The 15,688-nt window shown below is 30.0% G+C and overlaps 1 protein-coding gene across 8 annotated transcripts in view; it reads left to right on the top strand.

Moving 5' to 3' along the window:
- Scalloped (TEA domain transcription factor 1 homolog scalloped) overlaps nucleotides 1–15,688 on the top strand; it is a 359,209-nt gene that overhangs the window by 54,829 nt on the left and 288,692 nt on the right. For 2 of the 8 annotated variants that reach the window (XM_072008394.1, XM_072008391.1), the window contains exon 2: nucleotides 9,278–9,345. The exons of the other annotated variants lie outside the window; for them this stretch is intronic. The gene's annotated coding sequence lies outside the window, so the exon portion shown is untranslated. The remainder of the gene's footprint in view (nucleotides 1–9,277; nucleotides 9,346–15,688) is intronic. 8 annotated transcript variants of the gene reach the window in all.

Here is a 15,688-nt window from a genome sequence, read left to right as displayed (position 1 = left end):
AATATGATTCAACGTCAATATCAATACATTTCATAGCTATACATCCATATCCGAAATATACACCATCGCAATCACAAAACACATAAATAGAATCATAGCGGTACATGAAATACGTACATTTAAATGATACGTACATTGCACGATTAATTGCGATCACTTTAAATTTTCGATAAATTTCACGGGTATAGGGATGTCGGTGATGACGTACTTACGCCTGGTTAAGCGTCCACAAATTTTACAGCGAGTAAATAGACGGAGATCTTTGTTTCGCCGGCCAGTCGTTCAATGCGAAGAACGCTTAATCGCTTTCGTCACATCGTGTTTCTTCGTGGCCATTTCCCACTTCAGACCTATGACTTTCGTTTCGCGTCATCCGCCTGCACTTGCGCGTAATGACACGTAAACACGTGTGCGTCTCTACTCGTCGACGAACCGGCATGCTGATGGAATAATGACTCTTCGGGCACGTGTCACTCGTCCGCGTTTACATTACTGCTTCGTACCACCTCGTTTTTCTCTGCCTCATCCTTTTTATTTTGCTGTATATCGAGTAAAGAGAGTTTTCTTTTTCGAGATCAGTTTTCGTCGACTTTCAGTCTTCTTAGTAATGGGACTAAGATCAATATGTATTTATAAATTCGTACCAAATCCAATAAACAGGATTCGCTTCATAGGGTTCGAATACTAATTACAAGATATAATATCGTGTTTGTATAGTATTCGATCTTCATGAGCTGGTTTCGAACCTCAGAACGAGTACTCGGAAAGTTCCGAAAATCTACTTATAATTCTGATATTTTAAGGAATCAAATCCTTTGCAAGTAACAATTGAATCACGAGAGTCAGAAAGGCGTTACCGTTTCATTGAATTCTTACAAGAGAAAAATTCTATAGAATTATAGACGATAAACAAGATTTCCATATTTTATTTCCAAATTTGCACTTGTAACTATCTAAGAACGATGGTTGAGAAAAACGATTCTGAATGAAAGGAGCATTTCTAGCAAAGTGCTGATAAAGTTTCGAACTTGTTCAAGCAGTGATCGATTCTACTTGGCAATGTTTTTTGCTTTTGCCAAAATATTCGTAGAGGGATTGAATTTGCTGCAATTAAATTCGAGTCTACGTAAAATTACCACTTCTTTTTTTCTTTTAATATTTATAGAGGATTCAAAGCTATTATTCAATGTTCGTACCTCTTTGTGATGTATAGTATCTATGAAGATGAAGAGAAGTCCCGTGGAAGGGATGCCGGTTAGATTAGTTATTTCTGATACAATCATAAAGATAAGAACGTGTATTGGCCGAAAATGTCAGGATATATGAATGAAAGAATACAGTAATGCGTGATGGTGAGCGATGAAGAGCAACAGTTACTTTCCTTGCTTCTGTGCTGCTCCGTGGCACTTCTTTCCAGTACCTCATGAATCCATCACTACTAAAAGGTGTTTTCTTTCTAAGGCAAGTTTTCGCCCATTGTCATAGATATTTCAAGTTTTGAGAATATGATGAGGAGAATAAGGTGAATACGAGTCATAAGTGAAGAACATAATAAAAAAATTGTATCGTACTTTATAAAAAGAATTTCAAAATTCAATATATCGTCAGGTAAGTTCATATGAAAGATATGTTTTTCAATAGGATTAAATCATAATAATAAATGTTAATGTATTGTATATTCTCTTGAACATTAATAGCATCAGTCATATACTTGCTCATTCTTAAAATGTACATATCAAAATATATATGAGACGTACATATAGACTAATAAATAAATTACATATATAGGTATATAAGACTACTTTTTATGTTTTTCTGTACGTTCACCTTAATCATTTTAATGAACAATGAATGTGTTGAAAATATAGGAATGGAATTGAACAAGTTGAAAAATATTTGATAGTTAAGAATTATGCAAAACAACTAATGTCTAATTTTAATTGTTATGAGAAAAATATCTTAGAATTTTAATTTTTAGATAAAAATTCCAAAGTCACTTTACTTCGAATCACCTCTACATAGTGTTGCAAGTTACATATTAGAAGTTGGTATACCGCATAATTTATACATCATTAAAATTTTTTTTAAAATACTTAAAACAGCTCAACTTAGTACAACAGCTCCTAAAGTGAACCAAGAAGTCTCTTTATGACAGTAATCATGTCGATATACTAATCTTTTTGTTGAAAGAAATCACACAGTAAATTACCTTAAATTACATAGTATATCAGAATTTTGTTGCAATAGAGACAATTTTCCCGTAGTTCGATCGTTATATCACAGATTTATCATACTCCAAGGCAATTAAAACACTTCTATCAATTTGCATGAAAGTCCAATGACCGGCGTAAACAGCTTAAAAAATTGCAACCCTCGAAACGATAAACTAGTCAGCAATAAAGTATCGTTCTACCGCTTAAGCTAATAACAATTTATTCGTAATTTCCGGACTTTACGTACCGTGAATGCTCGAAGGGGAGAGAACGAGAGTCGTTTAAACAAACATACCTATCGACTATTTTCTGTGTTATATTTTCTGCACTTGTAATAACTCTCGTATTTATTCGAATCTCTAGAAAAATCAAGTAATAAAATTAGTAATCGGAATCGGAGCCATCCGAAAAAGCGAAAGTTCACCAATCGGTATTTAAAGAACGTCAGTTTTTCTTGTGTATCTTCTTTAATTCATTTAATTTTATCTTCAACCCTTAATTGGCACCTTGGATTTTTAATTTTTAGTCAGTTATTGATATCAATATTTATAATAGTTTAGGTTATATTTATTAATAATAGATCAGATTTATTTTTAAATATCACTGATATCTATTGTCGATGATATTTATCATCTAAAATATAAAATGATTTTTAGGAAATACAAAGTATAAAATTTATTTTAGAGTTTTAAGTAACCTAATTCAGACCTAACTTAAATTATCGTGGCTACTTATAATCCAGAAATACTAGTTAAAACATAATATTGTCAGGTAATTAACTGTTTCGTAAAAAGATTCGTAAAACCGAAAACTTGTACTGTTTTGAAAATTATCGAATAATTTATTATGATGCTTTTAACTAGTTTATTCCAAATATGATATTTAATTAAAAAATGTGTATCAAACTTAATCACTGTTTGTAGGTTTTCAGTGTGTTTGGTATATTTTGGTATTCAATTTTTAAGATATGGACAACTACTTCGACTGTCTTGATATTTTGCAGTTTTCAGTGGTATCTCATTATTGCAAACTTGCTTTACAGGTTGAATATTAGAATTGGCTTTTCCCTTGAATTATTGAAACGAATGCGTGATTAATGATTTCAAAATGATGGCCGCAAAAACATTATATTTCGTGAACCTATAATGGTATATATGCCATTGTGTTAGAAAGTAGTAGCTAAGGGATGAGAATTTTATATTATTTTCAATAGTAAATTGGTAGATAGATCAAATAACAAATTGAGGATAGTTATATCGATAGTTATATTCGCATAGTATCGAAAAATGGACTTGTGTTATTTTGAAATTAATGAACTTAGTTATGTATTGACAATTTTGCAGACATTTTTCTAGTTTTATCATTTTCCTAAAATAAGTTTGGGGCATATTGGGGTTCAAAATAAAAGACTACTTTATGTAAATAAATATTTTGTTCGTAAGATATTATGCTTTTATAGTATCGAAACAGTAATTAATTTTGAAATTGTAATTATGTAATTATATTTAAAAATGAGTTATAATTTTAATATTTGACATATTTGCAGTTCTCCGAATTTCGATCGTATTTTTAATAGTACGCCGCGCTTTATTCCGTTTTGGTGTAAACGTTGCAGCTCAGTTCCACTCCTGAAAAAACGACAGACCTAAAACAGTTTCAAAGCGCAACGTATTATTAACAACTCGATCGTTGCCCAAAGAATCATAAATATGTCATTTAATAATCATCGTGAAAGTTTACAATCTAAATTTATAATATTCTTATTCCTTAAAAAAATGTACGAAAAATGTTGTTTCATTCAAAAAAGGTGCCGAAACTTTTGGACAGGAGTATATATACTTATTTAATATGTATTAAAACAAATGTTTGTTAACTTGAAATGTTCATTTACATCGATACAACAGCTACTATCATGAAAATTCGTTTCGACATTTGTGGTGCATATTCGTTTCAACGAGATCGTCGTTGGTCGAAGCGATTTAATTATAGGTCAACCAAGCGACTATCATTTCCCTCCTTTTTCGTTGATGCTCGCTCGAGCAGCGCCGTTCTTGAAAAGGTTAATCGTCTTGCTTTCTTAATGACACCGTTTACCTGCGAACAGTCGTCGCTCGTTAACGTTCGGTGACGTTGGGTCTCATGTAGCCGCACCCGTGTAACGTCAGTCAGAGAAACTACCATTATATTCTACCTCAACCTATCAAGTATCAAAACAGTGTAAGAATCTCTCAAATGGAACATTATTTAAAAAACAAACAAACATAAATAAAGTAAACTGCGGACTTTTAGCATTTATGCATATATCCGTTTATGGGAAATTTGAAGGTACAGAAACGTATAGAATGCACGTAACAAATAAAAATATTTTTAGTATAGTATTTGTTGTAGGTAATATTTAATGGTTAAAGATTTTCTACCTGGAGTAGGATTATTATATATTATAGGATAAGGTATTTATTTTAATCATACTCATAAGAATATGAATTTGCCTATACTTATATCTGTAGTCTAGTAATTAATATCTTATTGAGCTTTACGATATGTTTTACTATAATCTCTTCTAACTTCAAGCCATCATGAATTAAAACTATCAGAAGAGAAAAAAAGTCTCCAATGTTTCCATGAGCTGAAGGTTTCGATGGTAGTTTTTGCAGGAGGAACTTTCACCCTCGGCAAAGGAAAGTTTAAAGAACATGATCGGCATCGTTCGATAGGATCTCAAACGACCGATAAGGGATTCGAGCCGTGTTTGGTCAATTTTCGAACGGTCGGTTGCTTCGTAAATCATAGTCTGCTGAAAAATCAACTGATTCACTCGAAACGCATTAAGTCGGCTCAGCAAAATCCCAAAGTAGAAAGGAAAACAGGGCAAAAACGATCGTATATCTCTAGAAGATGCGAATGATGATAACATTCATCGCTGTTCCGTGGTTCTGATAATTTAACGATGGAGTAATTTCAATGGCGTCATTTTCGAACGGTCGCTTGCGAATGGTCAGAAACGTCTCAAAGGATTTTCTTTTCTCAAATGAGTTTTCTGGGTAGTCATCATGAGTCTCATTTCAGTGGAATTGAATACTTTCCATTTAACTTGATATTTTCGATGTAAAGACGTTGTGTTATTGCTGATAAAGTAACAATAAGACAATTATTATTACTGGACTGTAGATTTTTATGCATTTACGGAAAATTTAATAGCGCAAGAAACACAACGTAAAAGTATGTAAAATATTGAAAGCATAATATTCGTTAGAATTTACAGTGAATAAAACAATTCTCTAGTTAAGATCCATTTTTGAAATTGTGTTTATAAAAATATGAATTTGCATAAGTACCCGCAGTTAAATTGTTACTATTATTACACGTATACGGGTTTACGAAAATATTTGAACACTTAGTATGAAAATCTATTATCTGCTAGGTGAAAAATACAAATTTTTAATTTCTTAAAATTTTGTTAGCATTGTTATGAGACACATCTGTCCTGATTATATGTACTGGTCAAATTTGAAGACAATCTGAAAATAATAAGATATTTAGTGAAAGTGTGTATTTCGCAAAGATCATTATTCAACAGCCAATTATCCATTAAATTAATAAACCACAATACTCAGGGGGATCAGTTATTCAGGGGGATCAGGGGGGATAGTTATTCACGCTGTACGCTAATTTTTGTACTAAAGATATATTTGCAATAAATATCGTAATTTATCATAACACAAACTATACATACCAGAATAACTGTAGAAGTATGGTTAAATATTTCTTTTGCGAAAGCAATCGCTTAACCTATCTTCTTCCAATAACAAAAAGTTATTCAATGCATACAATTAGTTTTGTAATTATACACTAAATCTTTTAAAATATTAATTACATTTGTGCTGCAAATAATGTTACAAATATAACAAATGCTAATTATATTTTCATGAAATGTAATTTTAATTCTGTCTTTAATATCTATTAAATCTCTACCTTTCTTGCGATAGTTTACGAAAAGCCATTTATTATCTATTACCTACATTTGGAACGATATTCGCAAATAAGTCATCGAGATGCATTAGAAGCTTTAAATTTTCTATTGAATTTTACCTATATTTTGTGCACAGAATCCATTTTTCACTAAAATTTGTCTGTTCTGAATTGGCCTAACATATAGTAGAACATTTATTAATACGTTCTTGAACCTATTCATAGCTTACTAAAAATATGTTGCAAAAAAGTTCGCCCTGAATTATTCATAAACTGTTATGCCATTGTGAACTATAACTATTTAAGGTTAAATTATTTAATTTTGAAATTTCTAATTTAATCTAATTTAATTCCTAATCTCTCGTGGATAATGTAAAATGCAAAATAAAATTTTTACTAATCTAACATAAGTTACTATGTTTATTTATAAGCTGAAGATATTATTTGATAGTTAGTTTTTATTGCTCTGATAAAAAAGTAGTTCAATTAACGTGTTAAGACAATCATCTCAACCCTATAAAAGGAGACAAATAGAACAGTAAAAATGGAAATGAAGAGGAAAGACAAGGGAACAGTAAAAGAATGAAATAAGAAACAGTAAAAAAAAGGGGGAAAGATCGACTGTACATTTCCGGATTAGGACCTTATCACGAAATCGAGCTAGTTGGTACCATCCAGAAAATTAAAAACCGTGTTCCTCTCAGGGTGGCGGCGTAATCTTCGGGAAAATCTTTTTTCCCCGATAAAAAGTAACATTACACGTGGAGGAGAGGAGTGGATCGTGTACAAGAGAAAGCATCGTCGGACAGGGCAACTGGAATAAAAAGGTTTATGGTTGTTTCGGGTGCTCTATCTTTAGGACCTACATATCATGCCACAGTCGCTCTTCTCCTCTTCCCTCTTCCCTCTTTCCTCTTTCGTTCGTTTTCTTTTTCTCTTTTCCACTCGGAACCCTCCTGGCTGAACCCTCGACTGAGTTATTTCACGGTTAAAATAGTCGAGTGTTCCTTTCGAGCGAGAGGTTTGTGCAGTTTCACGCGAAGAAAGTACTCGCAGTCGAAGCACGCCTCTGAGTTGTCTATCTCTCTTTCTCGTGCTTTTTCGGATTTCCTCAACGAACTCTCTCGTGATCTTCCCTCTGAGGCTTTAATGCATTCTGAAGAACGTTTTGGGAATGTTAGGTTTGGATCGAACAGTTTTTTCTCTGTTTTCTACTTTTCTATTTCGCTATCCTTGGCGTTTTGGTTTTAGAGTTACGTTAAGGGAGAGAGAATTGGGCATGTAGATGAATTTTCTTCAACTGTTTCAATGCAAGTGGATTGTTTTTCTAGTCGAAAAGCGTTTCTTAAATCGCTTAAATTTATGAAATACAGTATTAATAATTATACATTTGTGAAGAAATTACCATAACGTACAAAAATATATGTAGTATTTAAAGGATAAAGTAAATCTCTGTTTTGGTGGTATTTACCTAGTTTTATTTATAAATATATTTATCTGCACGAGAATTAGTAGTTTACTAATAATTACAAGTACAATATATAACTTTCATTAGTGATTTACGACTTTTATATGTTTGTGGATTGTTTCTCGAAATGGAAATTCTTTCTTTAAGTACTGAATCTTTTTATATAGTTAGCATAATGCTTTTGTATATTGATGCTGTAAGGAATGGGATGACGCGATACTAACACATAAGTACATATATAAATATAACAAAAACCATATTTTGTTAATCCTTGAGTGAAAGTTAACAGTGTGATAATCGATAAGAATCAGAAGTAAAATGTTTCATTGGTTAATAAAAGATACTTCTTGAAAAGTATTCAATAGGAAAGCAAATCAAACTTTCAATTTTTGACATTCTTTTAAAGTTACATTGGAATCCTTAATAAAATATGTAGAGTCGTATTAATTTGTATTAATCCCTCTAATACACTACATAGTAGGGTGTTTTGAGGAATTCAATAGTGTATTTTAATAAAATGTAACAATGTGAAAAAGTAAGACACAAAATAATTCTAAGAAAAATGCAAAAATATATGAAATATGAAAAATAAAGTACACGTTATAATATTTAATAATTGAAACAAATCATTATTTAGACCCTATCTGTCAATTTCACGAGTATAAAAATATGAATTTGATTAAACATTTGTAGTCTGGTTACTAGTATTTTATTGTTAATATTGGAAATCTAAATAACGAATCAATTCATTTCAATGAAAAATATGACTTGATTCAATTAGTTACGATAATTTTTAATTTGAATCCATTACAAGGTCCTTTGCGAAAGCTTTCTCATTTGTAATAATTTGATTTGTTTTAAATTTTTTAGAAATGCGTGTCGTTAAAGTAATATATTTTAATAATATAAAATAGAAGAAATGTAATTATATAATTATAAATTTAAATACATAGAAATCTACATATTCCGTTTTTCGAAAATGAATCTTTAAACGAAATAATTTTGTTCTACATTTTCAATATATTTTCACGTATAGAATAATCTGCTGTTGTTTATCCAATCAGAGATTAGTCAAATATGTACACATATTATATTCACAATTAGAGAAGTACCAAATCCGATGTTTTCGGGAAAGAAACCTTTTTAAAAATCGTCGTTTTATATTTCTGACTTACATTTGTACAAGAACCATCACTTTTCCGCTTATACCACTATTTTCAACATATCAGTGTACAATGATAGAGACGTATTATAGTTTGAATTCTATCTATATATATCTCGTACATTATATAGAAGCCTATTTACTCTTATAGTAGGATTTAAATAATTTTATAAATCCATACTAGAAGTAGTTACTTTACTGTTTTAATCATTTTCTTGCTCAAAAATTGCAGGCGTAAGATTATTATTAGCTAGAGTGAGTTAATTAAACTTGCCGCAGCCTAGTGAAAGAGATAGTAACTGTAACTATTATTTATGGATAATTAAAGAGAGAAAGTGTTGTTTTATATTACCTACAGATATATATATAAAAGGAAAAGGAATATTTACATATACATTGAAAGAAAGCGCTACATACAGATATCATTTATCTTAAATTTATTAAATAATGAATTATTTATTTCAGATAAATGATACTCTTTCAAGACGAATATCTTGGAACTGGTAATTATTACGGGTATTACGTTAAATGAGGTAATTATACGCTAAGCCTCTTTTAATAGAGTATCTTTATTATTGCTAACAAAATCTTTAGATTTCCTGTCGTCTTAGTACTATAGATATGTAAAGATAGAGTATGCGAGTCATATGTTACCACGTAAGACGGTATAAGTGGATGTGATATAAGAATAGAAAGAGAACGCTGCATAGAGACGTTTTTTTGTCCTTGTCTAATCAGGCATGCACACTGACATCGCTCGTTGATGGGAGTTACACCTACATATCTATTAGACGAATGTGCATGCGTTACTAGACAAAGACACAAGAAGCCTCTATGCAGAGTTCTCTTTCTGTTCCTCTATCGCTTTCTCAGCTCGCTCACGCTCTCTACCTTTATATGTATCTCTATGTTCAATATCGAATAAAAGAAATATGGCGGAAGGAAATCTTTTACGGTGCGTAGATTCATAGATTTTTGCGATATAGGTGATATAGAGAAAATTAAGATTTAGCCAAAAAGGGGAAAAGATCTCATAAAATTTATAAAAAGCTGCAGTATCTTGGAGGCATTTTCATTCTTTGAAGTATTTATTATATATGGGAAAACCATATCTAGAAGTTGTTTAAGGTATAAATAGAATATAGCTCAACGTAACATAATATATTACAAAATTCGTAAGATTTAGTAATAAAAAAGTGCACATTTTACAATTATGTTACAATTATGTTATAATGAAAAATGATTATTTCTCTACTCAAATTTAAAATTTTATTACCAAGTAGCCTATTATGTAGAATACTAATTTCCTTTCTTTCAATTTCCTACATGTTTTATTTCTTTCAATTCACTATTTAAAGTAACAAATCCTTCATGTAAAGCAACACTCGTACTAATTTGAACGTACGGAATCCGATCTTGAAATCTCTAATGATCATAAGCATCTAAGTAGTTCAAATACAGTCAGTTACAAAAGCCTATGTACATCTATCAAATTTTGTATATCTGACTTATCAAAGAAATTAAAGATTTTGTCAAATAATTATTTATACGCAGTACATATCGTTCGAACGTTTGACTTACAAAAATCTCAGGATAAAATTACATGAGAAACGACAAATGTTATCAATGCTTATGTACGGAAGATCTATAACATATTAATATAATATTAAGTCTAATTGTATCATTACATGTAGATATAATAGGTGTATATAATTTTTGTTACATTGTATTTTATATTTTTCTATTTTCCCTTTTTTAACAAAGCTGAGAGTAAATAAATTGTATTACATTTTAACAATATGTGTTTTGATATATCATCAAAGTTCATAGATCTAACGTTTTGGCAAGACATTTTATATCGTATGTAGACTTTTGTAATTGACTGTGGGTAGAAATCAATAGGAGATCAATGGATTCAATTTCATAAACACATTCCAAAACACAATCAGAAGACCCATAATCCTGAAAATTGACGCGTGTTTCAATAGTAATTTTAGGAGAATGGTAGAGAAACAAGCATCAGAGACTGACATTTTTATTTTTACGCGTTACGTCCTTTGGTAGTGACTTAATAAGCGCGCGCACCTGCAGGAGGCGAACCATGAATGAAGTTTCCACAATGGTGGGGACTTTGGCAAGTGGTTCGAGCCCGGATGCGTGGTGATTCGAGCGCATTTTGCTTTCTACGCAAAGTCGGTCGTCCCGGCCCGACTTCTTGGCGCGCATACAATTTCGATTATCTCGTTTCCGGTCGGTCCTCTCCACCTTTCTAATCTGTCTCCTGATCGTTAACGAAACAGTCCAGATACGTAAAAGGAATTTGGTTCCAGAGGAGTTCAGAAGATAGAAAATTTTGAATTTAGTCTGTTAATTTCGTTATACAAAATTTTACTTCTAATTTCTTGTTGTAATATAAGATTTAAATATATATTTCTTATGTCTTGTAGGGCTAGAAGAGACTGAAACTGTTATAAGAAACTGAAATTTCTGTTCTCCTTACAGTTCCTATATCGATTCTAGTATCGCTCTTATAAATAATTTGTTATTTTATATCGACTAAAAAGCGGTTATAGAATCAATGTTGTTATCCGTTTTATAGTAACTGAAATCTTATGCTTCGCTATAAATAGCCTATTGTGTATTTTTTATTACTTATTTGTATCATACTGCTGTTTAAGAATAATGAATTATGATATATACCTAATCTAAATGTTTAATTTTTGAATTTAGCTTATATAAATGATTAATTATGAAATTTGTGAAAATTAACAAATGAATAATTATTAAAGAACACATGTTTGTCTTAAGTTACTGAATTTCTTAATAATCTATTAAAATAGTTCAACGATTCTTTTTCCACTAATATATATCATGTGTATGATTGTAGCATAGGTATTGCTCGAAGTTTGAATGTATTTATATTGGACTATTTTGATCGTTTTCAATACGTAGTATATTTAGGAAGAAAAGATATTTAGCAGGAAATGGGCTACAGATATAGAATTGTTTATTTAAAATAGCTTAAAGGACAGAACGTTTCAAGGCAGTTATCGATTCGAAGAAGCTTAGCTGTCACGTAAGCTATTGGCAATTTTACAAATTTTAATAGCAACGCCTACATTCTAAATACATATTAGTGTTAAGCCGACTTTGCTCGATTAGTAAATCATCAGTACACATTTGCAAAATGCTAAATAATTTTGTCTTTTTACTTGGTGAGCAAGAATATCTTTTATCATAAAGTTTTTTGAATTCCAAAAATTCGTAGCTTCGTTTCTACTAATACTTGTTTTATATTTTTTCATACTAATAGATATATAAAAATTTTTGTAGAAGATTATAAAAAATTATATTAACTATTAATATTAGCTCTTTCTTCTTACTGAACAAAGATATTTTACATCATACGTATATCCAGGTCTATATGGTACTAATGCATATTTTACATATCTTTTATATACTAAGAATATATAAAAATTTGTATGTGTGTAGAAAATTATAGAAATTTATATTAGCTATTAATTTTATCTGTTTTGTTATTGAGCGTGTACGCGCGTAAACACATACATTTTTAATTATAATAGTTTCTGCATTTTTTGAATTTGTAATATTCTACCCGTAGAAAACGCTTAAAAATATTTGTATAAATTCTTTTGTAGACAATATTTCTTCAAAATCCTCTAATCCGTTTTTCGTTTTATAAAAAGCATACCTCAAAGTTTTTTGGAGTGTCTCATAAAGAGAAAGAAATGATTTATTTTCAGTTTTAGCTCCGCTACCTTTGTTCAGAATTATAAGATCGTTTAAGCTTCTGAAATAGTAATGTTTCCTAATGACAAAAAATGTAATAACATCCATTAATGATTTACAACTTTTATACATTTGTCAAAGTTTAAACGCGTTCCATATTTGATGTGTACTTGATAGATAGTTTGCTGGTTAATATCGTTGCGAAATTGGAACAAATAAATAATACATCTGGAATTAAGGACAATTGAAACCTCCAAATTTAAGATACATCTGTATCTTTTAAATGCAACACAAATAATTTACTACTATTGTAAGATAAAAACATTTATATACTTGCACTTTATCACGAATATATGCAATTTGTAATTATAGTTATAAAATTGTTATACTAATTGTATAATAATTATATAAAATATAATTATGATATTAATTATAATAAAGTTATAATATTAAATAAACATTGTAAAACAATATGAAACAACTAACCAAAAGTTTGGAATCACTAGATGTTTTACAACATCTAGGAATTGAAAGAGGAATCAGCTTAGGTCTTTGTTATTACCGAAAACTTTTTGTCGCAAGATCTATCGAATTAAGGGAAATTATTATATTAGGTTTTCCCAGAAGTTTCTTTCGTTTTATAAGGAAATAATAGATTCACAATATTTTTTGTTTTATATTATTCTATTGAATTATGTATGATCCATTTTGTTCTATTGGAATAAAATAATATAAAACAAAAAATGTTGTGCATGTATTATTTCCTTATAAAATGAAAGAAACTTTTGGAATAACCTAATATCATTAATGTCTTTGGCATTACTTTCAGACTAATAATAAAATTAGCGGTAACATTAGGTAGTGCAATATTGGTACTATTGGGAAAGTAATTCCAATTTTTTGACATTTTATATATAAATATATATTGAAAGTCTTTGTTTTGAAAGAGCTTATTTTCGTGAAGGGGTTTTGGAAAATATTATAATTCGAACTAGATTTTATATGATCTTTCCAAGAGGCATTTTAATAGAGGAAATAATTCATATCTCAAGAGAACAATCCATTTAATCTCAAGTAATTGTGGGTAGATGAATTATACGTTGTGACAATTGCTAGCTTTCTTCCGTTAGATAATGTTTGTAAAGTTTAATTCTATATTTTCTTCGATTATTTTATCTGAACATAAAATCATTTCTAATTCTATATTGAATTTCAACTTAGAATATTTGAAGAATGCAGAATATTTATTTCTTCTTTATCAAATGTTGGAGAATTTTATATAAGAAATATTAGAGAAAAAAAATTAAAGCAGAAATTGTTAGGTAAAGATTATTGCATGAAAATGTGCAAAGAATTGTGAATATTAAAGAAATATTTAATACTAAGAATTTGAAACATTTTAATAATACCTACTTAATAAGATAATATTGTAATTACAAATTAATATTGTAATTTCATATACATTGGAAGGAACATTTCAAATTGTGAATAATTCAGTAAAATTATTAAAAATCTCTGTAATAAATTTAATATCTATCTAATTTATTCTACAAAGCATTTAATTCAATCCCCTTCATTCAAAATTGTTTGCTTAGCACGAACAGTTTCAATTTTCTATTAAAATGATGCAGTTACCCTTATTGAGAAGTATAACTGTTTAAAAATTAAGCACTTAGATTGTTTAATTGTTTCGACTTCAAAGTAACATTACAGTTCCAATATAAGAAGGGAATACTTAAAAAAATAATATCTATAATGTGTGTTTCGATATTTCCATTTGGGTTAATTTCAACACATGGAGATATATGTATTTCACATCTATTACTTTTTAGACTACATTAAGTATTACTCTATCAATTCAACAATATTATCTTTTTTATGAGTAATATGACTACATAGGAAAAAAAAATACTTTTTGTTTGGCTCTTTACATTATTGCTATAAAACATTACTCTCTTATAATAATGATAATGACCAAGCTTTCCTAAGGCAGACGTTAAATTACAATTCTCTTTCATACAAGCATCGTAACAACTGAATAAAACATCTCGCTCTCTTATTAATACTATTATGTTAGAATATTTGGATAATAAAGATTTGGATATGTGAGATTCCACGCTATAGGTCATACATTTCATTCGACTCAATAATTTTCAGAAATATCAGCTTAGGATTTTGTTATTTAATGTAACCGACTTTGTTGTTCCAAATATATATAACAGATTTCATTAAATTAAAGAATATTATTAATGATAGATGTACGATTGGAAAAATGATTTCAAATACTTGCCTAGATGTGTGCGTCCAGTGTATGCATGTATATTGGACCCTATTACAATGAAAATGTTTTTCTCTTGTAAGAATAATCTGAAATTTTAATTTTTATATATCTCATCATTATATTATTATGCTATTACTTTTCACATGGTTACATTTTTTTTTAATTTCTTAACTAATAATTGATAACGATTTCATTCTAAGACACATATGGTGCATCATCGATTTCATCAAACCCAAGTAGTGCACGATCATCGACAGAGTGAATATTTTATATTCATTTTCTGTTCTCAACAGTAGTAGATATTTAATGAATTATATATTATTCCATAGTACATTATCTCATATACATAGCAATTGTATAATCTTTTAATGCCAATAGTATGAATTATACTAAACGAGGGGAAAAAGAATGATAAATCAAATTTTCTGTTTACTGTCAAAAAGCCGGGTCATATACATAAATCCAAGTAATGAACATTTTTTCCATTTTCTCTTCTTTTTGTTTTCTCCTTTATTACTTTATTTGCAACAAACATACAAAATGAAAATTTCCCAGCGCGTTCCCGCCAGCCAGTTACAAGTAGATGGGAGGATGGTTCACGCGGTCGCTCGATTTTCCCAAGCGGGTTTACTCGCGGACGGGAATTATTGCTCACGCGAGTAATGCCAGCGTTGCGCTGGCTCGCTGACGTTTAAGCAGAGTTAAATATTTAAATCGCGGCGGATAGACCCACGCTCGCCGCCTACCATCGCGAACAGTTCACCAACCAACTTCAACCAAACCCAGCCAGGGGAAAATATCTTTCCCAGCCGGCGTTGATTTCGCGATCGGTTTGCGCGTGCACC

Source organism: Bombus fervidus, chromosome 8 (genome assembly GCF_041682495.2).
Source record: "Bombus fervidus isolate BK054 chromosome 8, iyBomFerv1, whole genome shotgun sequence".
Classification (NCBI taxonomy): Eukaryota; Metazoa; Arthropoda; class Insecta; order Hymenoptera; family Apidae; genus Bombus; species Bombus fervidus.
Note: the sequence above shows the minus strand (reverse complement) of the source record. Positions and strands in the feature narration are given on the sequence as shown.